Raw genomic sequence first — 22,347 nt, forward strand, 5'->3', positions numbered from 1 at the left:
ACCAAATACCTTTGTTCTGTCTTATGATATGTGACCTGTAATCTGAAAAAACAAGTTTTGTTCCATCCACATTCCCAATATTTAAAAACGAAATAGGAAAAAATGTATATATAGAGAGTATATATATATATATATAGTGTATATAGTATATATGTATAAACTGTGTATGTGTAGTATATTATATAAAGCATATATGTAATATATAAAGTATATATAGTGTATATATAAAGCATGTATATAAAGTGTATATATATATAGAGAGAGAAATTTTTAGCATAATATATATGCTAACATTAGGAAAAGATAAGGGTGGGAGACATTCACATTCCACCGTCATGAGGCTGTAGCAGACATTGATGAAAGCCCTCTGAGTCTACAGCCTAACTTAGGAATGTCCTTCATTAGACCATGATATTGTTCTCTAGAAGAACCTTCCATGATTTCTATTCCCTAAGACCATTATCTTTGCCAATGAATTCTTTCTTCTTTATCATCCCCTTTGATACCATATGTAATAATTTCTGGGGCTCATGCCTATTTGGGAGGCTGCACAGCCTTCAAACCCTGCCTCATGGCTGTGGAAGATTGGAGGCAATTGGTCATGTTTCAAACCTTAAACAGCTGAATTATTTTTCTAGTACAGTTTTGGTAGTATATTTTACTCAAATCTTCGCAGACTTCTGATCAGTTTCCTGCCCATTTTATGCAACAGTAATAAAAATGTATTTGGAAGTCATAGTTCTCAATCACTGCACTTGAATTTTCATTCCTTAAGTCTCTGTTTCTCAATCTAATTGCCAGCAACATGGAGGCTCTAAGAAAAGGAAAAACCATACCCTGAATCTAATTCACTCCCTGCATCATATTACTGAGTTGAGGTTTTCTTGTGGAAAACTTTGATTTAAATTTTTTTTCAACTTAACATAATTTTGGGAACAATAGTACAAGAAACTCCTGTACATCAGTACCCAGATTCACCAATTGTTTCCATCAGGCTCCTTTGAAGTATCACCCTCTCTCTCTCTCCCATATGAACATATGTTTTCTGAACTTGGAAACTCTCTGCCCCTTTACTAAGCAAATACCTCCATGTATATCTTCAAAGGCAAAAAGGTCCTTTATCAAATAACTACCATAAAAGAACAATTATGAAAGTTGTGAAATTTAATATTTGTACATTATTTTCTAATTTACAGGAATCTCTTCTAAAACATGACTAATATGAAAACTTATAGTGGTTGGAAACTCACAACTCTACTAGAATTTCAGGATACTTGACTTGAGATTGTGATGGAAAATTGTGCAGCTTGAAGTACCTGTGGATGACTTTTGAAAATTAATATTTATTTAAACACATAAAAGCACATATATACATATCTATATAAAATATTCTCAGTATAAAATTATACAACTACAGACAAAAATTTTAAAAGAAAACTTTTGATTTGAAATAAGCCTTTGTGCATTTTTATCCATGCTTCTTAGTGTGAATATAATGTGCTATGGATTTGTACCCACTTCTTATTTTACCTACAATTTATTCATATAACGTAATATTTGATGAAAACTGTATTTTAATGGTTTCAATATGTTGCACTGTGATACATTGCATATCATAAAATTTTAGCCAGTACTACATTATTTTTAAAGTTTTTACATAAAAATAAATCATTATGTATTATTTACATAATAAATAATTTATGTTACAGTATTGTAAAATAATAAACAATATCATAATGAACATTTTTCAACATAAACCTTTTAATCTCAATGGTTCTTTGAGTATATTGTTAGAAGACTTAAGGCTAAAAAATATAGCCATCAAGAGAGGGGGAAAATACTGCAGCCCAGAGGCAATCTGCAGACATGCTCTCGAGAAAAGTAGGAAAAGGGGCAGGTATCCGCATCTATTCAAATAGCTCGTCTCTGAAATAGCATAAATCACAGAGAAGCCACTTGGAACATTCAGAGCATACAAAAAAAAAAAAAATAAGGAAACAGGTGATGAGGTAATACATATAACAAGATCAGAGGCTGTGGGGTGGGAGGGACAATGTGAGCACAGAGCTCTGGGAGGCCACATGTTCTGCTGGCACTGTATGAACTGAGCTGCTGGATAGTTCACACTTCTGGGATAACTCAGGACCTATCTGAAGTCTGCAGAGCCATTGTACTGACCAACAGGTCACATGAAGCTCAGACAGCAGCTAAAGCCATCCTGAGCTTCTGGTGCCCCAAGCCAAGTTTGGACCTGGCTGCGGAGAGAATAGACACTGTGGCTTCCCTAGGCCATGCCTGGTGACTCTCATTGTCCATCATTTTGGACATTAAATACCTTTGTTTTAGAAGATGGCCATTTTAAAAAAATAATTATTTCAGAATGTTAGGAGGTAGCAAGCGTTTCTCCATTGAGCCCAAGGGGATTAGAGCACGGAATTAACTGAGATGATGCACAACAGGCTCCGGCCTGAGATGCTGTGGGCTACCACTGTGCCTTGGCAGGTGGTGGGAGGGGCATGCGAAGCTAGGGCTAGTGGTACTGACATTAGCCCACTTCACTTGGAGTCCAAACACCAAAATGCCTGAGAAACAGCCCTAAAGCCTACAAAAGAATAGCCTGCTTCTGGATTAACTCAGAATCCACCCTCCAGGCCCAAACTGCCTCCTGTGAGCTTGGCCCTCGACCTGGGCTTCCAGGTTGGATCAGCTTCCCCACAGCCCTCCTCTGACTTTTCTGCCCTGGTCAGAAACTCTGCATCAGGCAGAATGCTATTACAATGTGGCAACAAGCAGTTTTGCATATGGGCAAGAGTATACCTAGGAAAAAAAGTAGAAAGATTTAGTTGAACATTATGTGTTCCTTTTGCTTTACTAGATGCTACCCCTTTGCTCTCCAAAATTATTATACCTCAGTTGCTTTTTAATTTACCTTTCTCTGGTTATAGATCAAGTGGGGCTTTTTCTGGGTAGGTGTATTATTTGACCTTTCAGATTCCTTCATTTGTGCTTCCATTATTTGTAATATACTTTATGTTTTTTATTTCTATTTCAGAGTTTGTTGTTTTCTTGTTGAATTTAGGTGTTCTTAATACATTTTTTAATCTATTGTTTACCTGTTATATGCCTTGTAATGTTACCTGACTTTCATTCTATTTTTGTATCATTTTTGAGGAAAGTTTTACATTGTAATGTTGCCATCTTTATGAGTACTTGATTGTATTATTGATATTTTCATCCATGATAAGAAATGCTATCCAGCACTAGATATCTGTTTATTGAATATACTTCCTTCCTCATCAGATACGTAAGGTTGTCTGTGTCAATATGCATCTATTTCTGGCCTATCCAATCTTTCCATTATTGATTCAAATATCACACACTTTTCTAATTAGTAGAACTCATAATAAGTTGAACTTCATAATAAGTTTTGGCAGCTAGTAGGATAATTTCATTAACATGCTCATTTTGTAAATGATCTTGACTGTTCTTAGCTCCTTCTTATCCTCTTTAAAAATGTTACAGTATACTTGAAAAATCAATAGAAAAGTACTAGTCAGATATTTATTTCATTTTATTTATTATTTCATTTGCATTGAATTCTAAGGAAAATTTGGAGAGAATTGAGGTCTTAAGTAATTTTTTAATTTTTTCTTTTTATCATTGTTTGCTTTTCTTTATACTGTTTTTATGCTACAGTAGTACCTCTTTCTTTGACTAAAAGGCTCACCAAATTCCAATTTTCACATAGATAATATAGAATTCTGTTACTAATGGGTGTCTAAATAGTCTGTGTTATTACTTGGTCTCCTACTTCTGTGTTCATAGAAACTAGTGTATATATAGGAAAGAAAAATTTGATGCCACAATAGGCCACAAGACACATGCTCCTTGCTGCTTCTCACAGGAACCTAAAAGGTCCTGTAGTTTGGACTTCAAGTACTTGTTTTGGTGTCATCCAGATTTTAGGCTCACACTTAGTTTCCTTTAAATTCCAAAACATCTCTGGAGACTTGAGAATCAAGTATATTATTTCTGCTCTCATGTCTTTCATAATAATCCCTTACGCCTAGGAGGACCTGTCTCTACCACAGTATTACTGATTAAAAAAATGACTCAGGAACTACAAGAAGCTATGGGCAGCACCAAAACATGACATTTAAAAGGTCCTTTTACTGAATCATCCCAACATTTCAAAGGCCACACTTGAATATCACTGTGATTCTTCTAGTATTCAAGTAGCTTTTCTCAGTGAAATACACCAAGAAAAGATTACTATCAAGACCTTTGATAATCCTCTTTGGCAAGGAGAGGAACAAACATGCAAGTGATGTATTTACTCCCATTTCAGAAAAGTATATTTCCTCCTTCAGGAAGTTTCATGGGTTTTTCTTATACCCTCCTAGTGTTGGCATATTGGCATCTCCCACTTTGTGCATTAAATAATTTCTAACTTAATAAAAAAAACTCACCAGATTTTGTCATTATAGTATTGCTTGAATTCTCTTGTAATTCCAAAATCAAATGATTATCAAAGACATGTTACTGGACCAAGATGGATACAAAATATTTTTAAGTAACTAGAATACATGGGAGTTTACATGTAAGGGCCTTCAGTCCCATATCTTGAAGCACAATAGTTAATTTATGCTTGATTTCAGAATCCTAATTGTTTATTGGAAAACATATTTTGCTTTTAATTTCAACCAATACCCACCTCAGAATAAAAAGCTGAATAATAATGAAATAATTATCAAAATAATGCAACAAAATTTTATAAAAACCTCCAAAGTCTAAGTGTGATAATAGTACATTCTACATATAATCTTTTACATTTATTAGTTTACATTTAAACTAATAACAAATGAATGTTTTTTCTATTTCCTCAAGTTTACTGCACACACACACATATACAAACTGAATGATGAACTATAGTTATGTAATTCCTATAAATAGAAAATGGTAGAATTTAGACTGAAATAGAATTAGGACTTAAATGGAACTGACTCCAGACTCTAGGCTCTTAATCACAATTTTTAAGTCTACATAATATATTTCATATAATTAAATTTAAGAAAGAAAATATAATTAACACAAGAATAATTGATTCACGAGAGGGATCCACTTCCAACTCTCTTTGGAAGTACTCTAAAATTTCTCTTTGTTCTTCCTAAATAAAGTATCTCTTTGTTGCCCTGGGGAAAAAAATATTTAGGTGCTTCTCATTTACCTTTTCTCCTTAAAATTTATTTTTACTAGTTGCTACCTGAGGAAAATTTAAATATCTTATCTTGAATTTTATACATTATGGTCTATGTTTTTTATTTTGCCTTAGCTCAGTTTATATTTGATATGGCTTGGATGCTTGTCTCCTCCAAATCTCAAGTTAAAGTTTAACCTCCAGTGTTAGAGGCAGTGCATGGTGGGCAGTGTTTCAGTTTTAACGGCAGATGCCTCATGAATGACTTGGTGCCCTCCCGTGATAATGAGTGTTCCCGTTACTAGTGTACAGGGCAGCTGGTAGTTTAAGAGTCTTGCCTCTCCTCCTCGCTTTCTTCTTCCATTTCACAGCATGTGACATGGCTGATCCCCCTTCAACTTCTGCCTTGATTGAAAGCTTTCTGAATCCCTCACCAGAAGCAGTAGCTGATGTCATGCTTGTACAGTCTGCAAAAATGTGAGCCAAATAAACCTCTTTTCTTTATAGATTACCAATCTCAGGTATTCCTTTAAACTAGAGAAATGTAAAATAGGCCAACACAGCAATAAATTCCCTTAACTTATTAATTGGTTAATGACATTAAACATTTTTATGATGTTCTTTCATTTGTTTTATTTCCAAGTAGACTCTTAATATCTCTCATTTATCTCTAAAACAGTCCAGCTCAAACTTGTTTTTCTTCTTTTGTTCACAAAGAAATAGGTATAATTTCTCTGTCCTTTTTAGTCTCATTAGTTGTATAATGCAAAGACACAAGGGCACATTCAAATGTCTCTTCTCTGTGAAGGTTTTATTAAAACAATAAAGAACCAGAACTCTATGCCCTCACACAGCTTGTTATCTGCATTAATACTTTATTATTCCTTGTTTTATTCCTAATTGTTATCACAATTATTCCTAATTATTATCACAATTTAACCATTTCAGGAACCTCTTGGCCAAGAAAATAACTTTAAACTTTTTACAGGATTTCCTGACTCATTAAATTATTTAATAGAAAAAATCAGAATACAACCCAACATTGTTTACGTGTTGGCCTCATCTGTCTATCTTCTTGTCTTCCAAATCATAAAATACTATATTTTGGTGATTTCTAAATTTAACCAACTCTCACAATCAACCACTTGCCTTAACTAGACTTCAAAAGATGAATAATTTCTGTATATATGTATATCGAAACATCAAGTTCTATAACTTAAACATATACAATTTTTATTTGTCAATTATAAACAAACAAAGCTGAAACAATTATCAAAAAATCTGACCTTGTTCTTTCCATTGTGAAACACTACCAAACCTTTGCTGAGGAAGTATTTCACCCTACTGAGGTAAGCAATATATTAACTCAAGTCTTATATCTATGTGCATTACCAGTAATATCTAGACAGCAAGCATTTCTCTAAAAAAATGACTAATTTTAATTCTCAAATTATCTTTAATATAATTTATCCTAAACTTAAGAAAAGAATATGTTAAAGATATTAAGTAATGAATATGGAAACACACCCAAGTAAATGGAGTGGAAATAAATATAAATAAATACAAGTGAAAGTGAATAATACATGAATGAATTCACACCACTCATTTTTAAAATGCTTCCCATAAGTAATTGACAATTTCTTTGAATTCAGAAGCTTATCAGTTTCTAATAATCTTTGTGATGACATTATCTTTTACATTGAACTAAACTGCCTCAAATATCAATGCAAGTTATATTCATGACAAAGTTCTTCTATTGATGTTTATTAAAAATGTGCAAAAAAAAAAATGCCAGCTAGTCTTTTCACTTAACTGATGTTAAGGACAGAGAGGTTTGGGGAGAGAAAAAGAAAATGCTGAGAATATTTTGAACAAAATAATATTTAATTCTCATTGCCTTCTGCTACAAAGATTTTTGAAAGAGTAGGAGGGAGTGAGAACAACTAAATACTGCTTAGAAACATGTGAATTAGACACATCCAGACTTTGTGAAAATAGCAGTATTCCCTAATGTTATGGAAGCTCTACAGTACTCACACATCAAAAAATTAAGCACAAAAAGCAATACAAACACAGAAAGATTTAAAATTAGCTACTAAACAAAACAGCAAATGTTACAGAAATTCTGCTTAATAAAGTACAGACTATGACAGGCTTGAACGGGTATTTTAATGATCTCCCTAAACAGAAGAATTTGTTATCAAAGCAGCTAATTATAATTGGAAAAATAATTTTCATGAAAATGTATTAAAAATGCAGTTTTACATTTCAGAGAAATCTAAAGTGATTTTTCAGAAGCAATAGAAAAGAATATAAAATCTGGATGCTTAGGTTTTGTGGTATTCTTGGTAACAGCTTTACTGAGATATAATTCACACATTTAACACGTACAATTTGATGATCTTTCATATATTCATAGAGTTGTGCAACCATCATCACAATCAATTTTAAAATGTTTATATCATTGTAAAAGGAAGTCTCTTACCCTTTAGCCATCACTCCACAAACTTCCCATTCCTCAGCCCAAAACAACTAATTTAAATTCTGTCTTGATAGATTTGCCTCTTCTGGGCATTTCATATGAATATAATCACATATGAATATAATCTTGTGCCACCTGGCTTATTTTCCTTAGCACAAGTTCAAGGTTTGTCCATATTGTAGAATGGTTTACTATGGCATGCATTTATGGAGGAATAATAATATTTCATTGTATAGATAGCTCATGTTTTTTGTATTTATTCATCAGTTGATAGATTGGTATGTTTCTCACCTTTGCCTGTGAACATTGATGCACGATATTTGCATAAACATTTTTAAAATTATGTTTTGTTTGTTTTACTGTTTATGGAAATGTCATATGCATACAGAAAAGTGTTATGAGGTCTGAGCTCTATGAATTTTCACAAACTGAACACATCTGCATGACCACCATCCAGATTAAGAAATAAAAGTAGCAAGGAAAAAAATCCCCTTTTGTGCTCTATTCCAGTCACACTCTCCTATTCTCGCCTTCTAACAGTACAGACTATTTTTATCTGTTCCTGTACTTTTTATAGAAATGATATAATATGTTCCGCACTCTTGCGTGGTCAGTGATGAAAGCTGCCAGTGTGCTCTGCAAAGCAGGCTGCCAGAGATGGCGGGGACACACACCACTCACTGATCCTGATATCCTCCTCCCCTGTTCTCTATTTCTAGGCATCTCAAGATGTCTCAGGTATGCCAATCTATACAGCGACCCTTTCCCTATTGCTATTCTATTGTTTTTCTCTACTGCGGTGCTGCACACTCTTAACTGGAATTTAAGGCCTCTCAAAGGTATTTTTATTCATAAATAGCTAATTGGTTTTTTGTGAAGATCCAAGGGCTAGTATCTCCCTTTCTGCCATTTTGCTAATGGCATGCTTAGTTGTAACTTCTTATTGGATACCATTCCTCTTGGTTTGGACAGCTACACTAAGATAGTATAGACTAAACAACAGACATCTATTGCTAACATTTCTAGAGTCTTGAAAGTCTAAGTCTAAGGTGTCAACAAGTTTAGTAAAGGAACTCTTTTTGGTGTGCAGAGTCTGGGTCTCCTTTCATCTTCATTCAGTCGAGATAGAAATTCCTTCATTCAAGCTCTGATTACGAGGCATTAATCTCATTCATGGGGGCTTTGCCCACATGATCCAATCACTCCCAAAGGCCTCCCCTCCTAATATCATTTCGGGAGTTAATATTTTAAAATATGAATCTTGAGAATGGTTTAAAATTATTAAGGTTATATATCACAAATTTGGAGAAAAATAAATAAATTTTCTCTATCTTGTTCAAATTATTTGCAAATGAATAATATAATCTTTATTACAGTTGTCAATAAAACAGTAAAGATGAAAGGATAATTAGGCAACCAAACGTTAGGTGAACACACGCTTTCTATATGCAAAGTAAATACGTCTAGCTGATCAAGATGCTATAAAGAGATCTCCATGTATTACCAATATATATTTCTTGTTGAGGTCAGGTGGCATCAAAAATAGAGCAGATAAAAAACCTAGAATCAAGAGAACTTAAATGCAGAGAATACCATGAGAGGGATCAGGTACAAAAGGAGTGCTGAGTGTTGGCCATGTTGTTTACAGTCTGCACTAAAACTTGAGGCAGAATTAAATGAGAAAAACTAAATACTTTATCTTGTGTTAACAGATTGAAGTGTCATGAAAATTTTTTGAGATTGTTTTTGAGCTAGAATAGCTAGTGTGACTTTAATGAGTAAGAAGAATTTAGGTCAGTAGGTATGCTGAATATGTATTAATTATACGTGAGCATGAATTTGTTCATTTTGAAGAACTGTGTGATTAAAATGGTTGTGAGAGAAAGAGGTGGCACAGTCTAATTTGCAAGAAGTAAGACTGCTGTTGATGGAGCTCCTTGCTTTTCTAAGCTTTATTCTCTATTGCTGTTAGATTTTTTTTTTTTTTTTTTTTTGGTCTGAAGAGAAACAAGTTTACAGAGCCTTAAAATAAATTGAACATTGTGTTGCTTTTGACAATTCACACAATCGATTTTCGGAAAGACTATATATCATGTCTTGTCAAATATAAATTATTTTTTATCTTCTATGTGGGAATTTTACATAAGCATTCATTTTGATCTCTTCTTATCTTTCTTCCTTCTGTTTCCATTTTTCTTTTATATGGTATATTCATGCTTTTGAAACAGAATGTGCAAAAATATCAAAACAGACATACAAAAATCAGAAAAACAAGAAACCTACTTAGGCAAAATGATGAAGACCAAGGAAGTAGATATGAATAGCGAAGACCAAACATAAAAAAAAGAGAGACACATTCATACTGGAATAAAGATGAAACATCTGAGTCTCAATTCATATGACTTGAAGCCAGAATAATGCAGCATTCTATTTTCTTTAAAATGTCTACAAATTAAATTAGACATATCTCATTCAGTTTATCCTTTCTTGATATAATCCTCATTTTCCAGAACTTATTAATTCTGAAAAATTAAAATTAATTATTTTTTCTGGAATGGTATAGATAAGGATATTTTTATATAAGGAATAAAAACTATTAAGATATTCCCTGAAAGATTTTAATGTCATCATGTTTTATGAGAGCCACTCAGATATTAAATTATTATAAAAATGAGCCTTTCTTACAAGTAGAAATATGTGTCTTCAGTAAAAAGGAAGAAAAAATACCAAACATCTGGACTACTGTTTTAATCTACAATCATATTTTCATGACATAGTAGAATAAAGTGTTTTTATATTTTGCAGTTTGTAATTTATTTAACATACAATCAAACAGTCCTTATTTATTTGCTGTGCTCTTTTCCAATTTCTTTCCAATATTAGCTTATTTAATCTTCATAACAACATAGTAATATTGGCAATTTTATTACTCTAATTTCAGTGATGAGGGAAATAAAAACACAAATAAACTAAGTAATTTGCAAACAATTGCATAACAAGTAAACTTCAGATAGCTAAATTGGGACTTAGAAAATATGGGTCCCAAATTTTTGTTCTTAACCAGAACAGGATTCTGTGTTTCATTTGTCTATCTCAAACCACTCTCTAAGGCTACTTTCCTGCAGCCCCCTGAACTCTCCAACTCTGGGTTTTGACCAAGTCAATTCATTTTGCCAAGGGCAATTTCAAAGGTATGAGAGAAACAATAATAAAACCTGCTCGGACTCATGCCTAGAATATAATTGTGTGAAATACTTTTGAAAAATACAATTGAAGTAATATTTATGCAACACTAAATATTCTCACTTGTTTTCAAACTTTGGTTAAATTAATCACTTAAACCTTCTAAAAACTCATGGAATTTCACATTCCTGCTTTACCAGAGTCTTAACTGAACATCAAAATTGATGATTTTCTATTTCTTCAGTTAAGATCTTGCAATTTTTATGGAGTCACCATCACCACTAAATTTTCTGTGCCACAACACTGAATATTCCATGTCAATGTGTTTATTCTGTTCAATACTTTGAAGAGGTTCCTTTTATTTATTCGTCCTTGATGAAATTAGTATTCCATATGATTACAAACAAGAACAGACAATATAATCATATTTATCCAGAGAGATCATATAAAGCATGCTTAAGAAAATACATCCAAAAAAACTAAGATAGCTTAACCTCTTTTCCCATAATTTACAACTTTTTCCACTACACACACATATTTACCATTTTCCCCATTAACTATACTTTTATTTATTGCTTTCTTTAGGCATCTCATTTCCTTCCATAAAGTCTATGTCAACATATCTTTTCCTCTAAAATGTATCATTGCATTTCCTACTTTTGTGTTCAAGGATTGATTTTCCCACACAAACTTAGAATATCTTATGTAATTAAAAATATATTCCTCCTTTCCTGAAGATAATAGCATTTTTAATGTTCTTATGGAGCTCAGTCTCTGAATTATTAACTTTCCTTTGTATCACATTTCAATTTTTGAAATATGATTATGCATGTACTTGTAGTAAAGCTAGCAGTGTTCAATTTGACTAACCACACACATAGTGGGTGAGAATGCATAGAAAATGAAGCATGATTGTTTCAAAAAAATTACTTCTCCCTCGTAAATCTTAGTAAGTGACTGTTGGTTTCCTTGAACTATAATCTCCACCATATGTAAAATATTTAATGTCTTCTACTTTCTAATGCCAATCTATAATGAGACTCTTCTCTTTACACATGAAAAATTATTTTTTCAAGTTCACTACCCAGAAAAATAGTTTATTACCATAATATCATATGCTTTAGCTTTTGATATAGGGAAATTTGCTTTCATTCTCTATGTTAACATCACATCACATTTTCTCAGAATTTCACAAAGTAAATCCCAGCGCAAAACGTTAGGATAGTAGTTTCCACCTACCATAAAACTAAAATAAGTCACATGGTGAAATTAAATAACGGAGTTCTAACAAAAATGGTGGAAACTACAGAAAGAATGGATGTCTCCAGTGAAAGATGCAAGCATTTAGACTGAACTAATAAATGTAAACATAAATCATTTTACATAATTTTTGTACCTGTTATCTCTGTTGTCAATATTTGGGTATAATTCAAATTTATATATCCAACCTATAGCTTAAAATCTGTTAAGGAGTCATATGTTAATAAATATTTGTTAAATTTATTAATGGTTAAGACACATCATTCTAAAAATAAGAAAATAGGCTTGGCGCCTGTAGCTCAGTGGCTAGGATGCCGACCACATACACAGGGGCTGGCAGGTTTAAACCCAACCCCGGCCTGCCAAACAACAATGACAACTACAACAAAAAAATAGCCAGGCGTTGTGGCAGGTGCCTGTAGTCCCAGCTACTTGGGAAGCTGAAGCAAGAGAATTGTTTTAAGCCCAAGAGTTTGAGGTTACTGTGAGCTGTGGTGATGCCATGGCACTCTACCGAGGGTGACATAATGAGACTCTGTCTCAAAAAAAAATAATAATAATAAAAAAAAAAATAAAAATGAAAATAAGAAAATAAATGATAATTAAAATCATAGTCATGTATTCATTTCTGAATAAAATAATGGAGACATCATTGGGTAGGTATTACTACTGTATTCTGAAAGTCTGTATTCTATGAAGCTTCATATTCTATGAAGCTTTACTGCCTGTTTACATACACAGTAAAGCTTTTTGATATATACTTGAAATATTCATATAGAATGTGGAAAAGGAATAGTAGAACTGATTGGAAACATGAAGTCTGTGGAGGACAATGTAGATAAAATGCAAATTTTTAAATATTAATTTTTTTTTTTTTTGTAGAGACAGAGTCTCACTGTACCGCCCTCGGTAGAGTGCCGTGGCTTCACACGGCTCACAGCAACCTCCAACTCTTGGGCTTAAGCGATTCTCTTGCCTCAGCCTCCCAAGCAGCTGGGACTATAGGCGCCCACCACAACACCGGCTTAAATATTAATTTTTTTGATATGGCAAGTTGGCAGAGATGCGAACAGACCCCAAAGTGGAGGAAGAAGGGATATATATATTAAATTTATGGTCTAGTCTTTGAAAACCATTCTGAGTATGTAAAAATAAATTTATTTCTTGTATACATAAAAATGTATAAACAGTTTGTCTTCTCAGTTTGGCTAATGACTTAAATACAATGATGTGCTCAAATGAACTTTGTCCATGATAAAGTTCAACAAAATAAGGGGTTCCAAACAATTCTTAGTCCAGTTTAATTTAGGAAATCCATTTCATCCTGCATTTCCCGCCTATGGGTGAGAATGCTGTCTCTATAGCATTCAGTTTTTTAAATGTGGGTATACATAAGCTAATGAATTACATGATGTGCGATTTTTGCCTTATTAGATCAACATTAAATACTGCCCAGTAAGGAAACCCTGACTATAGCCTATCATACAATTCTTTTGTCACAGAAGCTTTTTTTCCTTTCATGTGTTTTAGTATAGAGTATGTTTCTTCAGGGAAGGTGAGACAAATCATTTATTTACAAGCCATCTTACCCTCTGTTGTTGGGGACACATGTGGAAACAAAATCCTCAGGAACCTGATAAGAGCACAGCCATTTTGAGAAACAGCCTTTGAAAGAAAGCAGGCCAGAAACCAAACAGCAAACCCCCTTCCTACTCCCGGGAATGCTTCAAGGCTGTATTCCTAGGAAACAACAGAACAGTAACTTTCTACCGTGGTCCAGATTGCTGGCCAATTGAGGAAGCAACTATTTGTCCTCATGCAAAAATCAGTGCCTCAACAAAAGAAGAAGACTGCCTTTAGCAACCCCCTCCCACATTCCAACCCTCTGATAAGTGGTAATAAAAGCCTATTGAAACTGTGTGAAAGCTGACCTGACCTCTGGCCAGACTCCACTCTGCTCCATTTCTCTTCTTTTGTAATAAGGCTTTCTAATCCCTGGACTGGACTCCCTCTGACTCTACTCCTGTTCCTCTCAACACACACACACACTACCTTTCTAAGAAATAATTACTATCTGTGAGAGAATTCACTGTTCCTTAGTCCAGATCACTTGGGAACTTCAGAAAATTTTGCAAAGGCAAAAAAAAAAAAAAAAAAAAATCATGACTTGGCTAAGAAATGTCTGGCTGGTTGTCATAAAAATTTGTGCTTAGAGTTCCAAATGGACCTTCTGAATTGTTATGAAGAAAAAGAGAAAACAAAATTAAACCAAAATTTATTTTTGTTGTCACCTTTCCAGTATGCCCTTCTCTTTTCCATCTTTTCCCCAGAAAACTTGGCACCAATATCTTTGTCCACCGGTGGACAGAAATATTATTAGCAGCACTGATAGTCTTAGTATGTCATAACAGCCTTTACTTTTAATGCAATTTGGGGGTTTTCCTTCCTAATTTATTTTGCTAATTCCTGAGAAGTATGCAACACATTGGGCATTAATAGAGAATTCAGAATTTGAATCAACAATGTCAATAGATTCACAAACTAAAAGCATCTATCAAAATGTCATGTAGCCTACATTTGAAACCGAATCGTATGAAAAAATATTCTAAAGGCTAGTTATCTTTGTTTAATACTTAAGAAAATATAGGTTGGAGGAATAATAGGGGAGCAGAATCACTTTGATCCATTTTCAATATAGACCTCTAAATGTTAAACAGGGAGTCCCCAGTAACATGCAAGTACCAAAATCAAAGTATTTTCCGTAATTACAAATGTTTTGTAATCATTGAATCAATGAATTTATATCAATCTATATCATTAATATGTAACTGGAAATATTTTAGAAAGTAAGGATGTATTAATGATTAACAACAAAACCAGAAAATAACATACAAACTAAAAAGCAAAACAAGATGTCTGTGGCAATTTTGTCACAGTCTTCTCTTAGGCCACTGCTAAGCACTATTGGATACATGTTTGCAGTTTTATTTTACATTTAACAATTTAATTAGTAGTCACTGGATCTTGAACCTGGGTCTTTAGATATTTACAGTAAGTATCTGTTTACTACTCCTTGTCCATCAGGAATTTCTGGAAATACCAATGCTGCTTTCCACACAACTGGTCTTTCTCATCTTGCAAGAGCAGATGTTCCAAGAAATCAGGGAGCACGCATGCTTCTGGCCATTCTATCTCCAGATTCAAACAAGTGTTTGGGATTTAGAAGGCACTGGATAAATATTTGATGGCATGTATCATTATATTATAGCAAGGTTTCCAAATGTCTTTCTTCTTTATTTTTCTCTTTTTGATATAGAACCTTTTGTGGAACTGCTCTTTAAAATGCACTATATAAAATTAAAGAAAGGGACTTGGTGCCTTCATTAGGAAGAACCACAAACAGATGACAAGTCTTTTTGGAAAGGGAAGAAGGTACACATATTTTTGTTCATTTGTGCTGTCTGCTGTCAATAAGAACAACCTGCAGATAAAAGAATCAATATTTTCAAGTTGCAGACAGCCTCAAATGTAAAAGCAGCACTGGAATGCAGTGTTTTGAAGCAAAAAGTAAAAAGGAAGGAAAAAAGTTTTTATAAAACTTCAATATAATTATTTTTCTTTTCCAAGAAAGAAAAATAATTTCTTTCACTTGTGTTGACAGAATTGCTAGAAATAGGCAGCATCCTAACTGGGGTATTAAAAGAACAAGATTAATGTAAAAATGCAATAAAAATAAAATAGAATGTAGCATATAATTCCCCAGAAAGAAGAGTGATTACTTTTACAACAAAAAGAAGAAATAAAAATCCTTCTGAAATTAGCATTTTAAAAGGGATTGAATCTTTAAAGGATTTAAGTTTCAAATTCACAAGTGGATTAAACCACGGCAATATAAAAAAGTCAAATATCTTACCTGCCTGCAAAATATGTTTTACAAGATATTCCCAAGATGAATATGGTAAAGAATATAAGGTATTCACAGTGACCTTAGGAGAATGTAACATTGACATTTTCATGTCATTTGGGGCAAGTTTTCCACCTTCCCTCCCTCCCTGCTTCTTCTCTCTCTCTCTCTCTCTCTCTCTCACACACACACACACACTATATTAAAGTTCATTCAAAGTACTCTGTATGTATTCTTTTATTGATTTTCTCCTTTACTGCACATTTTTATCATTCTAAATTTTATTTTTTTATATGTATATAGTATATTTTTAATTGATATGACAGCTGTTTTTTAAACATGTTCTTCCCTGTTATAATCAAGTTCTGAAACTCAGAATTAGGAGAAAAAAACTACATAACTCTCATTAGCAAGTATTTTACTGACTTTTGTCAAGAAACTCTCAAAGAACTAGGACTTGAAATAAGTTGTATAATCTGATATAATGAAGTATTTGGATATCCTATATTACTTAAACATTTACTTTTATGAAAGACACACAGAAGTTAGAATAAATTAATCACACTGAGGACAAATGATACTCCCGATTTTAAAGGAGTTAGTTTTCTGCGGGACACTTAAGGACACCCTATTTCCTACTGCTTCAAGTACCCAGACGTTTGAAATTTTGTGTCCCTCTTAACATTTTTTTTCCAAGAACGTAATCTATTCTCACTGAGCAATAAGTTATACAAACAATTTAAACTTTACAGAGATTTGCATCAATTTAGGTGATGTGAATGATGAGAATCTACTGATAGATGTTGCACATATTAGCAGCTTGAAAGGAATATTAGAGAAGCTTCTGGATGTTGTAAACATTGGCTGGCTAGCCAAGCTTTGGTTACATCCACATTGCGTGATGATAGAGAAATGTATATAAACATTCTTCTCAGATATCCCATTGGCACCTGTGCTCTAAAGATATTTTAGCTGAAGAAAAGTCACATTCCTATATGCTTTTTTAGTTAACATTTACTTATCCCAAAAGGTTGAAATAAGAACTTTCTGAAAGAAAAATATTCTGTAGCAAGATCAATATTAACTTTTATCATGATCAACACACTCTATTTCATTTCCTTGCCATTTATTTTAGGTTTGTTTCTAATATGCCATATCGGTGTCAAAGAATCTAGTGAACTTACCACAAAATCATGGCATCTTGTTGAAAACTTATCTTTGTGTGTGTATACCAAAGCCTGGCAGAAACATTGATGCTTTAAGCAGGTTATGTCTCTTACTGTCATAATCCCATAGAGTCATAACATTTTTAAATTTTCAACTCATTTCCATGTATCTTATGTTGTTAGGTTATCAACATAACCTGGTGATAAGAAGAACCATTATCTGCATTTTATAGAACCCGAAAATTAAAGCACACAACGTGATCCAGCATTTTCATACAGGTAGTTTGTTGTACAACGAGAACTGGAAAGAAAGGGAGTTAAACAAGAACCAAGAAGACATGATGGATTCTGTGTCTGTTTCTCCAACCACATCTTAAACCATCCTTGCCCTTGGTCATCATGATCTAGTGGCTCCCAGATGATCTTGACAATTTTTTTCTGTTTTCAACAAATTTGCACATGTTGGTTTCCAAATATTCTTGAGATACTTTTGTATCTGGATCCCTGAAGTATCCTTTTTATTTACCAAGTATCAGTCTAATCATTATTTTCTTAGAATGGCCTTCCCTTTCCAACTCTGTCCTTTGATGAGAATTTTCCCTCATTTTAGCCTATTTGCCTTTAAAGTCTTTATGATACGTTGAAATTATTTAGCATATTTACAATGCTCATTTTTCAATGCTAATCACCTTCTCTAGCCTGCGCCATAAATTCTAGCATAGTATATTCCTTACCATTGAGTATAAACTCACTGTGCAGCACAATCCTTAAAACAGGGTAAATTAATTTAAATTAAAATAAATGATTGAACAAATCTTAACTTCCTCATTTACATTCCCACATTTGTTTTGCTAGGTGAGTCTATTTACTATATATGAAAACAAGTTTGTAAAATTATATCTCTTCATGGTGGCAACACACATATTTCTCATACTTTTTAACCTAAAGAAGTGTATTTTAGGGCAGCACCTATGGCTCAAAGGAATGGGGCGCCAGCCCCATATACTGGAGGTGGTGTGTTCAAACCCAGCCCCAGCCAAAAACTGCAAAAAAAAAGTCAAGAAATATAATTTTATGAAAATTCTCTTATCATTTTAGATTTCTATTTTCTTCTGTCTAAAATTATAGTGTTAAAATTGATGAGTTCTAGAAGAAAATAATTAATGACTCTCATTCTTTTTGGCATGGTTGGCTGGGAGATAGCTTTATGTGAATCTCTAGAAAGCTTAGCGCCTTTGTGGACATCTTTCACTGTAACTAAATCCAGGCAGTATGGGTGTAACACAATATCCCTTGGATTTTGCTTACTAGCAAAATATATAAGCATTACAAGTAACATATATAAAAAGAAGATTTATACAACTGTATCTAAACTTAAATCTTTTACCTCTAGGATATTATTAAAAATAAGCATACAGAGCTATATTTGTTTTCCAGATCCTACACATTTGGCAAGAAAATAGAGAGTAAGCAAATAATTTAATAAATAGTATAATTTCAGGTGATAATGCATATATTATTTTCTTGAATTATATACTTAATTTATATATCTTAAATGATCTTTTCTGCACAGTAATACTTATATAGAGACAAAGTTTTCTTGCTTTAAGGATACTATGTGTCACCATGTAATCAGTAAGTACTTGCTAAAACATACCCACACCTATACACACACAAAGAGTTCTTGCAGCAAACCTTTACTAAAATTATTTTATAAAATTATCTGTTAAAATATGAAATACTATTTTCTGAAAACTAGTATTTAAAGGTGCATCCCAGTTTAGACAGTCACAAGTAAATGATAGAATTTCTAGTACTCCTCAGTAAACGTAAAAAATGAACCATCAAAAAAATTGAGAGGAAAATTCTCAGAGAATCATTGTGTATAATTCTCAGAGAGTAGAAAGAAAATAAATTGAATAACATCACCATATTCAATACCTTTTCCAAAGAAGACACCTTAAATAATACTATTTTTCTGCACTTCTAAACATATGCATGCTGGGTTTAAACAAAGCATTTAAACAAACAAAACAGAAAAATTATCCCAGAACTCCAGTTCAAATATTTACCTCCAATAAATATTAACCTAATTTATTGTAGTGAAAAATTATCTTCCTTATTGCACATTGTCAAGCTCTTCTAGACTCAACTAGTAAGAGTTCATTTCTTTTTTTTTTGGCTGGGGCTAGGTTTGAACCTGCCACCTCCGGCATATGGGACCGGCACCCTACTCCTTGAGCCATAGGTGCCGCCCATAACAGTTCATTTCTAACATATGATATGTGATTTTATGTGCATGAATGAGATTACAATGAAAGTTAAACTAAATTGTCAATTTAAAAATCTGTATTCACAAAATAGTAGTTATTTTTAGAGATTAGAGATACAGAAAAAAATGTCAGAATTACAGCAAAATGTACATTTGTGAGCAGGGAATTGGTAAGTTCAGTAATCTGTGTATTTCAGAAAGAAATTGTATTTACAATCTGTATGAAGATCTATACACAACAATGGATATAAACTTTAAGTCAATATGGACAGAAGAAATATTTCTGTTATTTAAGGATATAATAAGCATTTATTTTTAAAAGAATTAATTATATTTCTTTATTCTTTGAGAAAGAACAAAAACAAAAACAAAATCAGAAACATTATTTCTAAATAGAATTGTTACTAGGTAAATCACACTTCAGTTGTGAAATAAAAGTATGAATATGTATTTACTTGATGGTTTAAAAATTTTTTCTTCAGGATAGTTCATCTTCAAATGAAAGGTTGTTGCTACAAAACTAAATCTAAACTTTAAAGTCTTAAATTATCTAAGGGAAGAAATGAAATAAGCTTAATTCAAGAAACATTTTCAACAAGTTGTTAATAAAATTGTTTTAAAAATCTTGTAGGGAGGATTCTTGGAAGATGGCCGACTGGTAGCAACCCTCAGCAGAGGCTCCTGACCAGAGGGAGAAAAACTGGATGGAATGGGACTCCATGAAGCCAAAGGTGGGGAGCTGAGCCAAGAAAGAAATTTGGCGAGCTGTAACTCCAAGGAAGAGCATTAAAGAAAACAAATTACAGGTACAAAGCCCATCAACTAGAGGACAGGAGACCCCCTTCCCCTGTATATATTCCCCTAATATAAAGCAGGAGGCCTGCCACAGGCTACCCTCAAGCAAGCAGGGAACAAAAGACTTCTCATTTTTACCTCTCTGGAGGAGCCATTAAACACTAGGTCTTTTTATCCAGGGAGGTCCCACTTATGAACCTAGATACCACCCTGCCAGGCATAAAATTGAACAGATATTTTCTCCAAGTCCAAACTCCTAGTCCACCCTTCCCAACTTGCATGGTAGTCTGAAATTCTGCCACCCACAGAGCACAGAGTGTTCAGTCTTTTCCTGAGAGATCTTGGCATAGTGTGGACCACCAACCATCAGGACAGAATCTGTGACTACAGGTGAAAAAAAGAGAGTGCAGGAAGAAAGGGACACTCGGCAGGAAAAGGAGCAGTACCCTGGTTATGACTATGCCCAGCCAGTGGTAGTGTTGACCCTTGGTTCGGGCTATATCTAGTGGGACGGGATGCAGAATCCCGAGCTCTGACATCACCCACAGCGGGAGAGTGGTTGCCCCCTGTAGACTGAGTTTGGCATGCAGGGTTGGTCCCCAGCCCCTGCTGGGCCTGTGAGCAGAGGCTTACCAGGCATGGACTGAGATCTGAGGACAAAGGCATGGTCCCCTGAGTCCAACAGAACCCTTGAGCAGAGGCTTGCTCGGTGTGAACCAAGACCTGAGGGCAAGTGCATGGCCCCCTGTCTCCAGTGGGGCTGGTGAGCAGAGGCTTACCAGGTGAGGACTGAGACCTGCGGGCAGGGTATGGTGTCCTGACTCCAACAGAGTCTGCGAAAGAGGCTTACCAGGCAGTGGACTGAGACTGGCAGGTGGGGGCGAGGTCCCCTGACTCCAACTGGTCTGGCAAGCAGAAGCTAGCTAGGTATGGACTGAGACCAGTGGGTGGGAGCATGGCCCCTGGCTCCAACTGGGTCTATGAGCAGAGAAGTGGAAAAGAGTATGGACTGAGTCTGGTGGGCGGGGTTAGGGATCCCTGGCTCCAATTGTGCTGTTGGAGACCCTTGAATCCCTCTCCGTTGAGCAGGGTTTACACTGCCTGAGATAATTTAATTAGAACTTGTGTCTGGGGCTGTCCACTCAGGGAAATTCTGAGGTTGACCTTTGAAGTTCTGTAGCTGAAAAGAACTGAAGGGTGGGGGCTGGGGGCCACAGCTATTTGTATCTCTTCATAGCCAAGATTTAAACCTAATACCATGGCTTCTTACAGTAGGTAGAGGTTGGCTGATATCAAAACAGAACTAGCTTGTGCTGTCTCACCAAGTAGGTCCTCAGTCTCTGGCCAAAACTCTGAAAGAAACTTTGTAAGGTTGTAGGAAATGAGCCACAATTATAAAGCCTAGTGCTTTGGTAAGGGGCTATCTCTACAACCTGGGAACCCCAATTTAATCTCACCCTGCTAGTTCTAATAACCAAATGGTGGAAAATAAACATGGTGTGGACCCAACAGAAGAACTCTGGCAACATGACTAACCAGAGTAGATCAACGCCCCCAAGAAATGACAGTGGAGCTACAACTGAAGATGCCATGCATAGACAAATGGCTGCAATGTCAGAAATCAAATTTAGACTATGGATGGCAAGTAAGATAAATAGAATGGAAGAAAAGATAGAAATTGAATTCCAAAGATTGTCTCAAGAAATTAATGAATTTAAAACCCAAGTCAACATTATGTCTCATTATATGGACATAATGAGAAAAGAGATAGAAGAGCTTAAGGAAACAAAAAAGTTAGTTGAGGAGCTCCAAAATACAGTAGAATCCCTCAGTAATAGAGTTGATTAGAGTTGACCAGGCAGAAGAAAGGATCACTGAAACTGAAGACAAAGCTTTTGAACCTTCCCAAATGCTCAAAGAGGCAAACAAATGGAGAGCAAAAACTGATAATTCCCTGAGAGAGTTGTGGTATCAATCCAAAAGATCAAATATTCAACTTGTAGGAATTCCCAAAGGAGAAGAGGATGGTCCTAAAGGTACAGATGCTCTTCTCCAAGAGATCTTGGAGGAGAATTTCCTAAGAATTGC

General features: G+C 34.3%; 1 long non-coding RNA gene across 2 annotated transcripts; it reads left to right on the forward strand.

Moving 5' to 3' along the window:
* Nucleotides 1–8,329: 8,329 nt before the first annotated feature.
* Nucleotides 8,330–20,258, forward strand: LOC128584845 (uncharacterized). 2 transcript variants are annotated; one of them, XR_008379745.1, is made up of 4 exons: nucleotides 8,330–8,417; nucleotides 15,439–15,554; nucleotides 17,376–17,478; nucleotides 20,096–20,258. It is a non-coding gene; the product is annotated as an uncharacterized LOC128584845 (long non-coding RNA). The 2 variants fall into 2 exon arrangements; XR_008379746.1 differs by lacking the exon at nucleotides 15,439–15,554 and having other exon boundaries at nucleotides 8,343–8,417.
* Nucleotides 20,259–22,347: the final 2,089 nt, after the last annotated feature.

Source organism: Nycticebus coucang, chromosome 4, assembly GCF_027406575.1.
Source record: "Nycticebus coucang isolate mNycCou1 chromosome 4, mNycCou1.pri, whole genome shotgun sequence".
NCBI lineage: Eukaryota > Metazoa > Chordata > Mammalia > Primates > Lorisidae > Nycticebus > Nycticebus coucang.